Source organism: Ranitomeya variabilis, chromosome 3, assembly GCF_051348905.1.
Source record: "Ranitomeya variabilis isolate aRanVar5 chromosome 3, aRanVar5.hap1, whole genome shotgun sequence".
In the NCBI taxonomy this organism is placed as follows: Eukaryota; Metazoa; Chordata; class Amphibia; order Anura; family Dendrobatidae; genus Ranitomeya; species Ranitomeya variabilis.
In genome coordinates, this window is record NC_135234.1 from 394268946 (window position 1) to 394287673 (window position 18728).

At 49.1% G+C, this 18728-nt stretch overlaps 1 protein-coding gene across 2 annotated transcripts in view; it reads right to left on the minus strand.

Moving 5' to 3' along the window:
- The window catches only part of LUZP1 (leucine zipper protein 1), a 133494-nt gene extending 128705 nt beyond the window's left edge, over window positions 1-4789 (minus strand). Inside the window, exon 1 of one of the 2 annotated variants that reach the window (XM_077296096.1) lies at window positions 4233-4789. The gene's annotated coding sequence lies outside the window, so the exon portion shown is untranslated. The remainder of the gene's footprint in view (window positions 1-4232) is intronic. The other variant, XM_077296097.1, reaches the window with a different exon arrangement.
- Window positions 4790-18728: the final 13939 nt, after the last annotated feature.

Below are 18728 nucleotides of genomic sequence, written 5' to 3' on the forward strand. Positions count from 1 at the left end.
GCAGCGTTTACAGATCCTCTGCACATTCCCACAAACTTGACAGGTTTGGCCTACTATGCGCATGTGTATGGGAACTGGCATGAAACAGCCTTTTCGTTAAGTTTTATTAACAATATTAATCAGATTTGTTACGTGGCAACACACATTTGTTTTTCCTTTTCAAAGGGCAGGTTCAAACAAGCATGTAAAAAAAAGAAAAAAAAAATCAGAGTTTCATTATGAAAACTGATTTTTTTTTCACTTGTCACCCATGTACAGTCAGTTTCGTACATCAGCAACCATTAATCACTTACAAAATGATTTACATTTCTCTGTTAGGGTACATTCCCACAGTCAGTAAACGCTGCAAGTTGGATGCTGCGTACATCAGCAGCGTCCAAATGATACAGCATAGTGGATGGGATTTCAAGAAATCCCATGGCCACTATGTGTGCACAGACACCAGCGGCTTACATGCTGAGACAGACATGCGCCGTGTCTTTCCAGACTGCAGCATGTCTATTTATCTTGTGGAGACACGAGCCTCCACAAGATAAATGTCATCCACACAATGTATTGGGCGCTGTGATTCAGCACGATTCAATGAACATATGCAGAATCACCTGCGTTCAAAAGCCGGCAGCGCTTTGGACACACTAGACATGTACTGTGTCCAAAGCACTGCCGATCACTGACCGTGGGGGGGGACGTAGCCTTAGAGAACTGCAATGTATCCATAAAAATCAGATGCTATACTGTGGGTTTTTTTTCACACACACACCCATGTACTTGAATAGGAGGGTCTCATTTGATTTACTGAAAAAACTAGTATATGCTGCACTTTTCACACACATATTTGGAAAAAAAAAACCACAAAAAAAACAACATAATGCTCATCTGTACTGCCCCATTGAATAATATTGGTCCACGGACAGCACTAGGGCCAAAAATACAGTCATATGAACGAGCTGGTAGAGAAATATGTCCCTGATAAATTATAGTGGCCAACTGGCCACTAAGTGCCATAAAAAAAGGGCAGAAAAACTTATTTACAAAATATTCCCAACATCATAAGTTTAGCTCCCATCAATGGGATAGGAGAGAGCTTGCTGATACCTGGGGTTCCACACTCAAACCTAGCTCCACTGATCCCGAGAACAGGTCTTGGTAGGGGCTGTCAGCACAGAATGAGTGTTCACACCAAGTACTGTACTGACCTGAGTCCCTTTAAGGCTACGTTCACATTAGCGCTGCGTCAGGCGCAGCCGCGGCGACGCATGCGTCATGCGCCCCTATATTTAACATGGGGGGCGCATGGACATGCGTTGCACTTGCGTTTTGTGACGCATGCGTCACTGTGGTGCATGCGTCAGGGCGCAGAGGACGCTGCATGATGCAGTTTTTTCTGCGCCAAAAAACATGCAAAAGTGGACGCATGCGTCACAAAACGCTGCGTTGTGCATGCGTTTACATTTGCGTTGTGCGTTGCGTCGCCGTCGCTGCACCGCACAACGCATATGTGAACGTAGCCTAATAGAGTGGAGGTGAAGTGTGCACAATTACTATATCCTATAAACAGGGGAAAACTTATGATTTGGGGAATAACCCTTTAAGCCTTAACCCTTTAAGCTGATGGACACCCAGTGTCCCCATCATTTCTTCCAGAAGTGTTGTGGCCTGACTTTTATAGTCTCGCAAAGTAAATATGTTAAAGTTTAAGGGCTCACTCCCACTTGCGATGTAATCGGACGAGTGCAATCTAATCGAAAAAAAAATGGTTAATGGTAGATCAACCGAGTGCAGTGCGATTCCTTCAGAGGCCGGCAATGGAGGAGATAGAGAAATTACTTTCTCCGTCACCTTGGCACCTGTACTGTGATTCTGTGATGCGAGAGGATTGGAGCACAATGCACCAAGACTCGGCTCACGCTCGCAGCACAGCATTAGCATCTCGCATCGGTTGTGATACGCTAGTGTGTCTCCGGCCTAACTCAGATTTCATAGTTTGTGGATCTCCGACGGAATAACTCAAATTATCTTCAAAGAGCCGAATTGCCATTTATACAGGCGTCGATTCTTTAACCGCTCACTTGAAAACCGGGTCAATAAGCTACCCATCCTTCATTGACGTGGATTCTGCTCAGAAACTGCAGCATGCTACCACATGCTCCATGTCCTACAGATACATGCAAACCTACAGCAGCTCAAACTCAAAATCTGTGGGAGATAATAAGGCTATGTGCACACGTTGCGGATTAGGCTTAGGAATTTCTGGTGCGGATTCTGTCTCTCCTGGCAAACGCACCTGTGGTTTTTTGTGCGTTTCCGCAGCGTTTTTTTGTGCGTTTTTGCTGCGGTTTTCCTGCGGTTTTTACCCCTGCGGTTTTCTACAATGGAATGGGTACAAAAACGCTGCAGATTCACAAAAAAGAAGTGACATGCTACTTCTTTTAAACCACAGCGTTTCCACAGCGGATTTTCCGCAAAGTGTGCACAGCATTTTTTTCTTATTGATTTACATTGTACTGTAAATCAATAGCGGATCTGCAGCGTTTCTGCACTGCAAAAAACGCTGCGGATCCGCAGAGAATCCGCAACGTGTGCACATACCCTAAAGGGTCAGACTCAGATTTCGACAGAATTCTGACAAATCAACACCCGATTCTCTTTTTCCAACATTAAAAAGCTTTGTGTGATTGTACACAAGATTTCTTCTCCAGTTTTCTCATACTTCTTGCCTAGTTATATAGTCCTAGATCCCGTTATTGATGAATGGATAGCCATATTTACTTTGCGAGACTATAAAAGTCAGGCCACAACACTTCTGGAAGAAATGATGGGGACACTGGGTGTCCATCAGCTTTTGCAGTACTGAGTAATTAGAATTCGACAGTAGAGAACAACTTTACATACAATATTTGTAGGTATAGTGTACGAGTCAATAGAAGGTATAGTGTACGAATCAATAGCAGCCATGTTTTCGTTTCATAGATGACATGTGCGCGTTATATATAAAAAAAAAAAAAATCAAGCCTTTCCGATTCCTCATACATCACATTTTCGCTGCGGCATCATAGGGACCTATTATCTTCGGCCTGCAGAGAAAATGCAATCTCTGAGCAACACACTGGCAGAATTCATGTAAGCATTACACTGCGGAGGAGATTAAGGCTGATGTGTGGGATTAATATCCAAATTACAGTGGAAAGCATTAATAATTATTTGATTATTCGGCTTTCTATGGAGACACTAGGACGACCTTTAAAGGGACACCCATTACTTGTAATTTGCTAGATTTCTGCTGAATCTTACTGCAGGGATGAACCGGAAAATGACCTTGATGCAGACTCCGGTTAGAGGTTTTTTTCCCCCATTTTTACATAGTTTCACCATATAGCCTATCCTTAGGGTGGGATAATTGAATATGGGTCAGATGCTTCAGATGCAGCATAATGGGTGAGAATGTATCGGTGCGCACCTTTATTCTTGACCATTTCTTCCAGGTTATGAGCAAAGATAATTCAAGGAGCGCGTGCAGATTAATGCAGCAAACGTCCCCTACCGATCCACCACAAACACGCTACGTGTAGCTTCCACACACGACCACACTTCCTATCTAACCTCGCCATAAAAATAAAACAAATTATGGGGAGGAAAAAAAAATTACATCAATAAGGAAGTGACTTTTATAATCAGAGCCCTGAAGGTTGCCAAAGCCAGCATAAGGAATTCATAATGGTCTAATGGTAGCCAAGCCCCTTCTAGGGAATTAACTCCTCCTGGTCCAGGGAGAGGAAATGATGAACCGCAAAGGCTCACAGCGGTTAATTAGTTAATGGTTACATTAAATGGCCTGGTTAGATATTTGCCATTGAATGCCTAGAATTCCTCCATCCAGAATGAGGAGTCCCAGCTCCGAGGGATCTTAGTGCTGCCAGCAGCCACCTGATCTCCCCCACTGCAGATGAGGTTACTGCAGTCATCCCCCCCACTAACCTCTGCACATAGCACACGATCCATCACATTCCTGCACACCGACCACAAAGGCTTCACCATTCATAAAGCCTGGTGCTGAGAAAGTGAGCTCTGCCATTGTGGCTGCTCTGGATCCGAAGAGATCCAGTCTGTGCAGCAATGACTGCAGCTGGGACACGGAGTGGCAGGGCATAGGAAGTAGTCAACTTAGTCTTAGCGATCCACCCAGTAAACTGGAGCGATCACGTCCAGATCCCTTGCAGATCCCAGCTCCTTACCTCGCCATGGAGCGATCAGCAATCCCAGCCCGGAGAGAGTAAAGTCCCTTAGTACAGCGATTTCCTTTGCTCAGATCCTCAGTCTCCCCCTTCTCTTCCCTTCCCTGCAGTGCAGGGCACAGACATCACATTCCAGGCAGGGGATAGTAACAATGTAAGGTGGGCTTCCCTTCCCGGAGACCAGCCTCCACACTGCTGCCGTCAGTCCTCGGCCATATAAGGAGAGGCTGGGCCGAGCTCTCGGGTTTACTCGGCGAAGGCGGAGCCGTGCAGCGCCCAGGGGAAGGGATAGACCGGGGAAGGGATAGACCGGGGAGACACAGGGGAAGGGATAGACCGGGGAGACAGGGAAATGAGCTGAGATGCTGGGGGGGCAGGAGGGAGGAAGGGGCAGAAACACGAGACTGAGGACAGGCAGAAGTGGAGGTGATGAAGTAAAAGGACTAGGAGGGCTGAGAGTGTGAGGTAAAAGCGCGGGAGCGGGCGGCGTGAGGAGAGCGCAGGGAGACTTCCCGGGGGGCGTGTTATCAGGAAGAACATGGTGGGATCCAGTCAGCAAGAAGTTGAGGTGACATTTGGAAGTCATTTACTTTTGGCGCCTGTTTGGTAGAAGAGGGATGTGGCAGTGGAGGCCGAGGGTGACCCAAATAGTCTAATTCACAAATCTATAGACTTGTGTAAAGACCCCCATACACGTTAGGTAGCTGTCAGCCGACTGAGGGTCTTGTGGATCTGCTAACAGTGATGTCTCCTGACTGTCCCATATACAGGCGTGCTCACTGTGCTGACTGTCCCATATACAGGAGCGCTCACTGTTCTGACTGTCCCATATACAGGAGCGCTCACTGTTCTGACTGTCCCATATACTGGAGCGCTCACTGTTCTGACTGTCCCATATACTGGAGCGCTTACTGTTCTGACTGTCCCATATACAGGCGTGCTCACTATTCTGACTGTCCCATATACAGGCGTGCTCACTATTCTGACTGTCCCGTATACAGGAGTGCTCACTGTTCTGACTGTCCCGTATACAGGAGTGCTCACTGTTCTGACTGTCCCATATACTGGAGCGCTCACTGTTCTGACTGTCCCATATACTGGAGCGCTCACTGTTCTGACTGTCCCATATACTGGAGCGCTTACTGTTCTGACTGTCCCATATACAGGCGTGCTCACTATTCTGACTGTCCCGTATACAGGCGTGCTCACTATTCTGACTGTCCCGTATACAGGAGTGCTCACTGTTCTGACTGTCCCATATACAGGCGTGCTCACTATTCTGACTGTCCCGTATACAGGCGTGCTCACTGTTCTGACTGTCCCGTATACAGGCGTGCTCACTGTTCTGACTGTCCCGTATACAGGAGGGCTCACTGTTCTGACTGTCCCGTATACAGGCGTGCTCACTGTTCTGACTGTCCCATATACTGGAGCGCTCACTGTTCTGACTGTCCCATATACTGAAGCGCTCACTATTCTGACTGTCCCGTATACAGGCGTGCTCACTATTCTGACTGTCCCGTATACAGGAGTGCTCACTGTTCTGACTGTCCCGTATACAGGCGTGCTCACTATTCTGACTGTCCCGTATACAGGCGTGCTCACTGTTCTGACTGTCCCATATACAGGCGTGCTCACTGTTCTGACTGTCCCATATACAGGCGTGCTCACTATTCTGACTGTCCCATATACAGGCGTGCTCACTGTTCTGACTGTCCCGTATACAGGAGTGCTCACTGTCCCGTATACAGGCGTGCTCACTGTTCTGACTGTCCCATATACTGGAGCGCTCACTATTCTGACTGTCCCGTATACAGGCGTGCTCACTATTCTGACTGTCCCATATACAGGCGTGCTCACTATTCTGACTGTCCCGTATACAGGCGTGCTCACTGTTCTGACTGTCCTGTATACAGGAGTGCTCACTGTTCTGACTGTCCCGTATACAGGAGTGCTCACTGTTCTGACTGTCCCGTATACAGGAGTGCTCACTGTTCTGACTGTCCCGTATACAGGAGCGCTCACTGTTCTGACTGTCCCGTATACAGGAGCGCTCACTGTTCTGACTGTCCCGTATACAGGAGCGCTCACTGTTCTGACTGTCCCATATACAGGCGTGCTCACTGTTCTGACTGTCCCATATACAGGAGTGCTCACTGTTCTGACTGTCCCATATACAGGCGTGCTCACTGTTCTGACTGTCCCATATACAGGCGTGCTCACTATTCTGACTGTCCCATATACAGGCGTGCTCACTGTTCTGACTGTCCCGTATACAGGAGTGCTCACTGTTCTGACTGTCCCATATACTGGAGCGCTCACTATTCTGACTGTCCCATATACAGGAGTGCTCACTGTTCTGACTGTCCCATATACAGGCGCTAACTGTTCTGACTGTCCCGTATACAGGAGCGCTCACTGTTCTGACTGTCCCATATACAGGCGCTAACTGTTCTGACTGTCCCGTATACAGGAGCGCTCACTGTACTGACTGTCCCGTATACAGGCGCTAACTGTTCTGACTGTCCCATATACTGGAGCGCTCACTATTCTGACTGTCCCGTATACAGGCGTGCTCACTATTCTGACTGTCCCATATACAGGCGTGCTCACTATTCTGACTGTCCCGTATACAGGGGTGCTCACTGTTCTGACTGTCCCGTATACAGGAGTGCTCACTGTTCTGACTGTCCCGTATACAGGCGTGCTCACTGTTCTGACTCCCATATACTGGAGCGCTCACTATTCTGACTCCCATATACAGGAGTGCTCACTGTTCTGACTGTCCCATATACAGGCGTGCTCACTATTCTGACTGTCCCGTATACAGGCATGCTCACTGTTCTGACTGTCCCGTATACAGGCGTGCTCACTGTTCTGACTGTCCCATATACAGGCGCTAACTGTTCTGACTGTCCCGTATACAGGAGCGCTCACTGTTCTGACTGTTCCATATACAGGAGTGCTCACTGTTCTGACTGTCCCATACACAGGCGCGCTCACTGTTCTGACCCGTATACAGGAGCGCTCACTGTTCTGACTGTCGCGTATACAGGAGCGCTCACTGTTCTGACTGTCTCATATACTGGAGCGCTCACTGTTCTGACTGTCCCATATACAGGCGCGCTCACTGTTCTGACTGTCCCGTATACAGGAGCGCTCACTGTTCTGACTTCCATATACAGGAGTGCTCACTGTTCTGACTGTCCCATATACAGGCGCTAACTGTTCTGACTGTCCCATATACAGGCGCTAACTGTTCTGACTGTCCCATATACAGGCGCTAACTGTTCTGACTGTCCCATATACAGGAGCGCTCACTGTTCTGACTGTCCCATATACAGGAGCGCTCACTGTTCTGACTGTCCCATATACAGGAGTAGTGGCCTCCTGCAGTGACCAGGTAATTGCAACATGATATATACTTGGGAGCTATACACTAAACCTGGATTTGATTTGTTCTCAGAGGCTGAGAAGGGAAGAGCTTCCTCTGATGCACTGGACCCCAGAGTTTTTGGAGCCAATGGTCAGTGATGAATGTCACGGCGCCGTCGCATCTGCCGCTGCTCCTGCTGCCGCACCTGCCACTCACCTTTCTGTTCGCCGACGTACTTACCCGACCTGGCGCGCTCCTGCGGTGTGCACGCGCCTTCCGGTCTCTTCTCCTCCAGTCTCGCCGCCGGTCCCTGGCTCCCGTCGGGTGCGTGTGTGCACTCTCTCCAACTCCTTCTGTGCATGCGCAATTCCCTCTTCTGCTCTGCAGACGCTCCGTTCCTCCTCTCTATGACGCTGGAGGATCTCAACCCGGAAGTTCTGCAGCACTCGGTCTATTTAAGGTATTTCCTCCCTCTGCTCCTTGCCTGATTGTCATTTGTCCTCCCTTGACCCAGGTCCCTCTGTGCTTTGTTCTCTCCAGTGCGATACTCTGTCCGTCTTGTGTCTACGCCTTATCCTGCTTGTCAAGTGTCTCCGGCATATCCTGCTTGTCCTGTGATTCCACCATATCCAGTCTGTCCGCCATATCCTGCCCGTCCTGTGTCTCCGCCATACCTTGTCTGTCCTGGGCTTCCGCCATATCCAGATCCAGTCCACTCTGTGTTTCAGTCACTGCCACTCTGTCCTGTGTCTCCGCCTTTGCCACTTCCACGTCTCTCCTCTCCTACTTCCTGTTCCTCAGTATCAGCTTCTGCGGAAATAGTCTCCCTTGGGCCTGCCCCTAACGCTCCCTGTATTGGGGGTGGTCCACCAGCCCAGCTCACCCTTGGGAAGTTCGTTGTCATGGTTCTGCGGGTTCATTTTTAGGAGATCCAAAAGATCTGACAGTACAATCAGGCCATGGACCCCGCTGGTACCTCGTCTCCTACCCAAAAGGAGCTACTGTTCTTTCGTGAGAATCAATCAAGGATTGTCCTTTTTGAAATCCATGGAGTCTCGTCTCTGCAGGTTTCCGATCCTGGAAGCGCTCCGCAGCTGGCAGGTCTCCAACAGAAGCTTGCTCAGCAGCGCGACACTCAAGTCCACATCCTAAATTTCATGGCATCTGTGGATGATCGTCTTCGTGCCCTTCAGTCTTCCGCTCCTGTTCCTTCTCAGGCTTCAGCTCCTCATCCGTCGCCTCGCTTGGCTAAACCTCCACGTTACAGTGGGGATCCTAAGTTATGTAGAGGTTTTTTGAACCAATGCTAGCTCCACTTTGAGTTGCTCTCCTTGCAATACCCTACTGACCGAGCTAAGGTGGCCTTTCTGATTTCCCATTTAGAGGGAGAGGCCTTAGCCTGGGTAAACCCCCTCTGGGAGCGAGATGACCCTATTGTTTCTCAACTCTCCATCTTTTTAGATACTTTTCGTAAAGTATTCGATGAACCGGGTCGTTTGGCTTCTATCACCGAGTCACTTTTCAACCTTCACCAGGGGGCCCTCTCCGTGGGTCAGTATGCCATTTGGTTTCGCACGCTTTCGTCCGAATTAGAATGGAATAATGAGGCTTTGGTGGGAGCTTTCTGGCGAGGGCTCTCGTCTCGAATTAAGGACGAATTGGCGGGCCAGGATACTCCAACTTCCTTGGAGGATCTTATATCTCTAGCAACCCGCATAGACCTACGCTTCCAGGAGCGTACTCGTGAGTCCGCTAGAGATCGGAGAGTTCCTCGTCTTCCTTCAGCTATGAGTCCTTCCCGTCCTCGTCCTGTGTCGTCTTCTGCTACTTCTGTCCCGGAGCCCATGCAGGTGGATCGTCTCAAACCGGTGGAGCAGCGCCGAAAGGAAAGACTTGCCCAAGGTCTCTGTTTCTATTGTGGCAGTGCAGCTCATCTTCTGCGTTCCTGTCCCTTAAGGCCGGGAAAGGCCTCCACCTAGGACAGGTAAGAGAGGTCTCCCTAGGTGTCCCTGAATCCTCTCAACCCCTGACTCTTTCTGTTCTTTTGCATCTGGGTTTTAAACGTTTTTCTGATTTAGCTTATATAGATTCTGGGGCGGCCGGGAATTTCATCCAACTCGAGGCGGTTAGGAGACTTCTGTATTCCGGTCAGGTCCCTGGAGACTCCTCAGCAGATTGCGTAGGTCGACGGCCAACCCCTGCAGGAGTTCTTTACTTTGGATACCAAAGAACTGGAACTTCAAATAGGAGTCCTGCAGCGGGAGAAGATAGTCTTTTATGTGCTGTTTTCGTTGTCCCACACAATTCTTCTTGGACTTCCTTGGTTGAGGCCTCACGAGCCATATCTTGACTGGCGGTCTGGGGATATTCTGCATTGGGGACTGTTTTGTCAGAGTAACTGTCTGCGGCCAGTTCTGCTGAAGAATTCTTCCCGTCTAATTCAGTGTCCTCCAGTTTACCTTCCCCCTATTGGTCCTTCTTGGATGTCTTCGACAAGAAAGAAGCAGAGATCTTGCCACCGCATCGTCCATATGACTGCCCAATCGATCTTGTTCCAGGCTCTACACCGCCCAGAGGCCGAATTTATCCGTTGTCTCCCACCAAGACGCAAGCTATGTCTGAATATGTTCGGGAGAATTTAGCCAGAGGCTTTATTCGCAAGTCCTACTCTCCAGCTGGTGCAGGTTTTTTTTCGTCAAAAAGAAGGATGGCTCTCTTCGTCCATGTATTGACTACTGAGGCCTTAACAATCTCACGATAAAGAATAAGTATCCGCTACCTCTTATTCCGGAGTTGTTTGATCGTCTTAGGGGAGCTTGTGTCTTCACGAAATTGGATCTTCGCGGAGCGTACAACCTTATCCGTATTCGTTCTGGAGACGAATGGAAAACCGCTTTTAACACTCGAGATGGCCACTATGAGTATTAAGTCATGCCTTTCAGCTTGTGTAATGCTCCAGCGGTGTTTCAGGAGTTTGTGAATGATGTTTTCCGCAATCTACTCTACTCCTGTGTGGTGGTGTATATTTAGACGACATTTTGGTGTTCTCAGATCTTGCTTCCCACAGAAGGGATGTCCGCCAAGTGCTGTCTCGTCTTAGAGAGAATCGTCTTTATGCCAAAGTCGAGAAGTGCGTTTTTGAGCAGTCTTCGCTACCATTGCTTGGCTATATAATTTCTGACTCTGGCTTGCAAATGGACCCGGAAAAAGTGTCTGCTGTGCTTAACTGGCCACGTCCTCAGGGAGTAAAAGCTATCCAACGCTTCCTTGGGTTCACAAATGACTACCGGCAGTTTATCCCACATTTCTCCACTCTGGTCGCCTCAATTTCTGATTTGACTCGCAAGGGGTCCAACCCCCACATCTGGTCTTCTGAAGCTGAAGATGCTTTTCGCTCTCTAAAACAAGCCTTTGCTTCGACTCCTGTTGTCAGGACTCTGAACATTTTTATTACCTTTCGTGCATTACTGCCCTTTTCCAAGATGGCGTCTTTGGTCTCATGTGCACTGTCTTCCTGCTATAAAACTCCACCCCAGCCTTCAGTCTGTGCTAGAGTATTCTGCCTTGCATCCAGCCCTGACTCTGGTGACTCCCTGGCTATATACCTGCTCCTATGAACCTGTGTGGTGATCCTGCTACTCTGCTGTGAGTTCCTGCTGCATACACCAGTTTCCAGTAATCCACCTTCATCTGCTGCTCGTGTTTACTTCCATCTGCATTTGCTGGACATGTAAGCTGTTGCTGCTCTGCTTAAACCTGAGATTATCACCCAGGCCTTCCTGGTTGAGCTAAGACATTTTTTGAACTGCCTTATAAGCATATCTATCTGTGTTTGGACTAAAACAAGCACTTAAGGTACCTTCACACTGAACAACTTAACAACAATATCGCTAGCGATCCGTGACGTTGCAGCGTCCTGGATAGCGATATCGTTGTGTTTGACACGCAGCAGCGATCAGGATCCTGCTGTGATATCGCTGGTCGGAGCTAGAAGGCCAGCACCTTATTTCGTCGCTGGATCTCCCGCAGACATCGCTGAGCTGCGCTTAGTAACCCGATGTTTACCCTGGTTATCAGTGTAAATGTAAAAAAAACCAAACACTATATACTTACATTCCGGTGTCTGTCGGGTCCCCCGGCGTTCTGCTTCCCTGCACTGTGTCAGCGCCGGCTGGCCGTAAAGCAGAACACAGCGGTGACGTCACCGCTCTGCTTTACGGCCGGCGCTTACAGTGCAGGGAAGCAGAACGCCGGGGGACCCGACAGACACCGGAATGTAAGTATGTAGTGTTAGTTTTTTTTACATTTACACTGGTAACCAGGGTAAACATCGGGTTACTAAGCGCGGCCCTGCGCTTAGTAACCCGATGTTTACCCTGGTTACACGGGGACTTCGGCATCGTTGGTCGCTGGAGAGCTGTCTGTGTGACAGCTCTCCAGCGACCACACAGCAACGCTGCAGCGATCGGCATCGTTGTCTAGATCGCTGCAGCGTCGCTAAATGTGACGGTACCTTAAGGCTACTTTCACACTAGCGTCGGGCTCGGCCCGTCGCAGTGCGTCGGGCCGAGGTAACCGACGCTAGCGTTCTCTGCGCCGCACAACGGGGGCAGCGGATGCATTTTTCCAGTGCATCCGCCGCCCCATTGTGAGGTGGGGGCCGAGTTCCGGCCGCGCATGCGCGGTCGGAAAAAGCGGACCCTCGGCAGCAAAAAACGTTACATGTAACGTTTTTTGCAGCCGACGGTCCGCCACAACACGGTGCAACCGTCGCACGACGGTTGCGACGTGTGTCAATTCGTCGCAATGCGTCGTTAATGTTAGTCTATGGACCAAAAACGCATCCTGCAAGCACTTTTGCAGGATGCGTTTTTTGACCAAAACGACGCATTACGACGGAGGACAAAAAACGCCAGTGTGAAAGTAGCCTTAGGCCCTCACAATGGGGCGGCGGATGCGCTGGAAAAATGCATCCGCTGCCCCCGTTGTGCGGCGCAGAGAACGCTAGCGTCGGTAACCTCGGCCCGACGCACTGCGACGGGCCGAGCCCGACGCTAGTGTGAAAGAAGCCTTATTCGTGTCAAGTATCCTCAAGAATAACTGTGCTTCATAGACTTTCTGCGTGAATGCATTTTCCTCTGAAGTTCCCTATAGACTGCTAAGCTGCATTTAATATTTACACCAAGTGTTGTGGACTTGAGTTTCTCTCTGCACCTGTTTGAATCACCGTGTGATAATATAGACTTTGCCACTTATAAAACTGTGTCCTGTAGTCTTGTTCCACGCAGAGAGTCTCCTGAGTTATCCCCTATAATTATTACACCTGTACTCCGTCGGCCTAAGGTGAACAAGCCCTTCATTCTTGAGGTAGACACTTCTGCCATTGGAGCTGGTGCGGTACTTTCCCAAAGATCCTCTTCCGGACATCTGGCTACTTGTGGCTTCTTTTCCAAAATCTTCGCCTCGGAGAGAAACTACGTCATCGGTGACAAGGAACTATTGGCCATAAAATTGGCGCTGGAGGAGTGGCGTTACCTGTTGGAAGGAGCTGTTCACCCTTTTAAGATCTTCACAGATCATAAGAATTTGGAATATATCCGCTCGGCACAAAGATTGAATCCTCGACAAGCCAGATGGTCGTTGTTCTTTGCCAGTTTTGACTTCGAACTACATTTTCGTCCTGGGGACAAGAACTTCAAAGCCGATGCTTTGTCCAGGTCATTTCTCGCATCCGATGTTGAGGAGGAGCCGGCACACATCGTGGGCCCCAACAAAATTATTCTTGTGGCTCCGGTCAGCATGTCTTCCGTACCTCCAGGTAAAACCTTTGTCCAGGAGAACGAGAGGTGTCGAGTCCTACGTTGGGGCCATGCCTCAAAACTAGCAGGCCATGTAGGATACAAGAAGACACTGGCTCTCATCACGCGCCACTATTGGTGGCCGTCTTTTCCAGGTGTTCAAAGTTGTCGCCTCTTGTCCTTCCTGTGCAAGAAACAAGATTCCCAGACATCTGCCCTCCGGTGTTCTACATCCGCTTCCAGTTCCTTTGGCTTCCTGGCAGCATATCGCTATGGATTTAATTACCGACCTTCCTCGGTCTTCTGGTCATACGGTCATTTTTGTAGTCGTGGATCGATTCTCCAAGATGGCTCATTTCGTCCCTTTGCCAGGATTACCTTCCGCTCCTGAATTGGCGAGAATCTTCATTGCTCATATCTTCCAGATTCACGGTTTTCCGTTGCACATAGTTTCTGATAGAGGAGTTTAATTCACCTCTCGGTTCTGGCGGGCTCTTTGCAAACTGATGAATGTTACTTTGGACTTCTCTGCCTACCATCCTCAGACCAACGGACAAACTGAGCGCACGAACCAGATTCTAATGACTTATCTCTGTAATTTTTCCAACGTTCATCACAACGATTGGTCTGATTTGCTTCCGTGGGCCGAGTTCGCGTACAATAGCCACATTAATAACTCTTCTTCCAAATCACCCTTCTTCATCATTTATGGGCAACATCCTGGTATCCCTCTGCCGGTACTTCCTGCCTCGGGTGTGCCGGCAGCCGATCTTCTGTCCGAGGAGTTCTCTAGGGTCTGGCTGGAGACCAAAACCGCCCTAGAGCAGGCGCAGGATAGAATTAAGACATGCCGACAAAAGACGCTTGGACTCTCCGTTATGCCGGCCTGGTGATAAGGTGTGGCTTCCAGGTTTATTCGTCTTAAGATTCCTTTGTATAAATTAGGTTCCCAAAACATTGGTCCATTTGAGGTTCTGGCTCATATCAACGATGTTTCTTACAAACTGAAACTTCCTGCTTCTCTTCGCATTCCCAATTCTTTTCACGTCTCTCTTCTGAAACTTGTTGTTTTCAATCAATTCCATGCTTCTGCTCAATCACCTCTACCAATCTCCGCTCAAGATGTCTTTGAGGTTAAAGATATTCTTGCCATGAAAAGGTCCAGAGGTAAAACTTTCTTTTTGGTCGATTGGAAGGGTTTTGGTCCCGAGGAGAGGTCCTGGGAGCCCCGTGAAAACATTCAGGCTCCTCAGATTTTAGCCAGATTTATTTCTGGGAGGGGGAGTAAGGGGAGGAGTACTGTCACAGCGCCTCTACGCGCCGTCGCATCTGATGCTGCTCCTTCTGCCGCGCCTGCCACTCACCTTTCTGTTTGCTGACGTACTTACCCGGCGCGCTCCTGCGGTGTGCGCGCGCCTTCCGGTCTCTACTCCTCCTGTTTCGCCGCCGCTCCCTGGCTCCCGTCGGGAGCGCGTGCACACTCATCTCTCCAACTCCTTCTGCGCACGCGCACTTCCTCTGCTCTGCAGACGCTCCTTTCCTCCTCTCTATGACTCTGGAGGATCTCAACCCGGAAGTTCTGCAGCACTCGGTCTATTTAAGGTATCTCCTTCCTCTGCTCCTTGCCTGATTGTCATTTGTCCTCACTTGACCCAGGTCCCTCTGTGCTTTGTTCTCTCCAGTGCGATACTGTCCGTCTTGTGTCTACGCCTTATCCTGCTTGTCCAGTGTCACCGCCATATCCTGCTTGTCCTGTGTTTCCGCCATATCCAGTCTGTCAGCCATATCCTGCCCGTCCTGTGTCTCCGCCATACCTTGTCTGTCCTGGGCGTCCGCCATATCCAGTCCACTCTGTGTTTCAGTCGCTGCCACTCTGTCCTGTGTCTCCGCCTTTGCCACTTCCGCATCTCTTCTCTCCTACTTCCTGTTCCCCGGTATCAGCTGCGGCAATAGTCTCCCTTGGGCCTGCCCCTAATGCTCTCTGTATTGGGGTTGGTCCACCAGGCCAGCTCACCCTTGGGAGGTTCGTTGTCGTGGTTCTGCGGGTTCACTTTTAGGAGATCCAAAAGATCTGACAATGAATATTGAGGTTTGCCTCGATCTGATATTTGTGGGAGATATACAGTTGTGTAAAACGTTTTTGCCCCCTTTCTGATTTCCTATTTTGCATGTTTGTCACATTTAAATGTGTGAGATCACCAAACAAATTTAAATAATAGACAAAAATAACACAAGTAAACACAAAATGCAGTTTTTAAATGAAGGTCTTTGTTATTAAAGGAAAATGAAATCCAAAGCTACATTGAGCTGTGTGAAAAAATGATTGCCCCCTAAGACTAATAACTGGTTGAGCCACCTGTTATGGTTCTGGTGGTTAGGAACACATGAACTGACCAGATAAGTAAACCGAAAATAAGGACAAGCTCTGGGAATGTGGGAACTTTACTGACCGCAATCCTGATCCTATCAAACACACACTATAGGCAGCCGTGGAGCGTACCTGACTCGGCCTAGACGCCTCTTCACAGCCTGAGAAACTAGCTACCCGTAGAGAGAAACAAAGCCTCACTTGCCTCAGAGAAATTTTCCCCAAAGTGAGAGCAGCCCCCCACAAATAATAACGGTGAGATAAGAGGAAAACACAAACATAGAAATGAAAACAGGTTTTAGCAAATGAGGCCCGCTAATAACTAAATAGTCAGAAGATAGCAAGGAATCTGTGCGGTCAGTATAAAATACTACAAAAATTATCCACGCAGAGAATACAAAAAGACCCCCACACCGACTCACGATGTGAGGGGCGCAACTCCGCACCCCAGAGCTTCCAGCTAGCAATCAAATAGCATATAAACAAGCTGGACTGAACTCATCATATACTGAGAAACATTTTCAAATAGCAATGAGCAAAAATAGACTAGCATGAACTTAGCTTCTCCACGAGGAGACAGGTCACAAGGGAAGTCCCAGAGAGATCTGAATCAGTACTGAATACAACGACAGCAGGCAACAAGTAAAGGTCCAGGTGGAGTTAAATAGGCAGCAAGCCTAGCAGGAAACGAGGCAGCTGGAGTCCAGCTACAGACCAGCCGTAACACTCAAAGCCACCAGAGGGAGCCCATGAACAGAACTCACAAAGTACCACTCATGACCACAGGAGGGAGCCCGAGAACGGAATTCACAACAGTACCCCCCCCTTGAGAAGGGGTCACCGAACCCTCACCAGAGCCCCCAGGCCGATCAGGACGAGCCAAATGAAAGGCACGAACCAAATCGGCAGCATGGACATCAGAGGCAACAACCCAGGAATTATCCTCCTGACCATAGCCCTTCCATTTAACGAAGTACTGAAGCTTCCGTCTCGAAATACGAGAATCCAAGATCTTCTCCACCACATACTCCAATTCTCCCTCGACCAACACCGGAGCAGGAGGATCAACAGAAGGAACCACAGGCACCACATACCTCCGCAACAATGACCTATGGAACACATTATGAATGGCAAAAGATGCTGGGAGGTCCAAACGAAATGACACAGGATTGAGGATTTCTGAAATCTTATAAGGACCAATGAAACGAGGTTTAAACTTAGGAGAGGAAACCTTCATAGGAACGTAACGAGATGACAACCATACCAAATCCCCCACACAAAGTCGGGGACCCACACAGCGACGGTGATTAGCAAAGCGCTGAGCCTTCTCCTGTGACAACATCAAATTGTCCACTACGTGGTTCCAAATCTGCTGCAACCTATCCACCACAGAATCCACCCCAGGACAGTCAGAAGGCTCAACCTGACCTGAGGAAAAACGAGGATGAAAACCAGAATTACAAAAAAAAGGCGAAACCAAAGTAGCAGAACTAACCCGATTATTAAGGGCGAACTCAGCCAATGGCAAAAAAGTCACCCAATCATCCTGATCAGCAGAAACAAAACATCTCAGATAAGCTTCCAAGGTCTGATTAGTTCGTTCGGTTTGGCCATTCGTCTGAGGATGGAAGGCCGAAGAAAAAGACAAATCAATGCCCATCTTAGCACAAAAGGACCGCCAAAATCTGGACACAAACTGGGATCCTCTGTCAGACACAATGTTCTCCGGAATACCATGCAAACGAACCACGTTCTGGAAAAACAGCGGAACCAAATCAGAGGAGGAGGGCAACTTAGGCAAGGGCACTAAATGGACCATTTTAGAAAAATGATCACAAACCACCCAGATGACAGACATCCTCTGAGAGACTGGAAGATCCGAAATAAAATCCATGGAAATATGCGTCCAAGGCCTCTTCGGGACAGGCAAAGGCAAAAGCAATCCACTGGCACGAGAACAGCAAGGCTTGGCCCGAGCACAAATCCCACAGGACTGCACAAAGGAACGCACATCCCGCGACAAGGAAGGCCACCAAAAGGACCTGGCCACCAGATCCCTGGTACCAAAAATCCCAGGATGACCCGCCAACACCGAAGAATGAACCTCGGAAATAACTCTACTGGTCCATCTATCCGGGACAAACAGTCTCTCCGGTGGACAACGGTCAGGTCTATCGGCCTGAAATTCCTGCAGCACCCGCCGCGAATCAGGGGAGATGGCAGACAAAATCACCCCCTCTCTGAGGATACCAGCCGGCTCAGAAACTCCTGGAGAGTCAGGCACAAAACTCCTAGAAAGGGCATCAGCCTTCACATTCTTTGAGCCCGGAAGGTACGAAACCACGAAATCAAAACGGGAGAAAAACAGCGACCAACGAGCTTGTCTAGGATTTAACCGCTTGGCAGACTCGAGATAAATCAAATTCTTGTGATCCGTCAAGACCACCACGCGATGCTTGGCTCCCTCAAGCCAATGTCGCCACTCCTCGAATGCACACTTCATTGCCAACAACTCCCGATTACCAACATCATAATTCCGCTCGGCAGGCGAAAACTTTCTAGAAAAGAAAGCACATGGTCTCATCACCGAGCCATCAGAGCTTCTCTGTGACAAGACAGCCCCTGCTCGAATCTCAGAAGCATCAACCTCGACCTGAAAGGGAGAAAAGAAAGCACATGGTCTCATCACCGAGCCATCAGAGCTTCTCTGTGGCAAGACAGCCCCTGCTCCAATCTCATCAACCTCGACCTGAAAGGGAAGAGAGACATCAGGCTGACGCAAGACAGGAGCCGAAGAAAACCGACGTTTCAGCTCCTGAAAGGCCTCAACGGCCGCAGAAGGCCAATTCGTCACATCAGCACCCTTTCTAGTCAAATCCGTCAAAGGTTTAACCACACTAGAAAAATTAGTGATGAAGCGACGGTAAAAATTAGCAAAGCCCAAGAACTTCTGA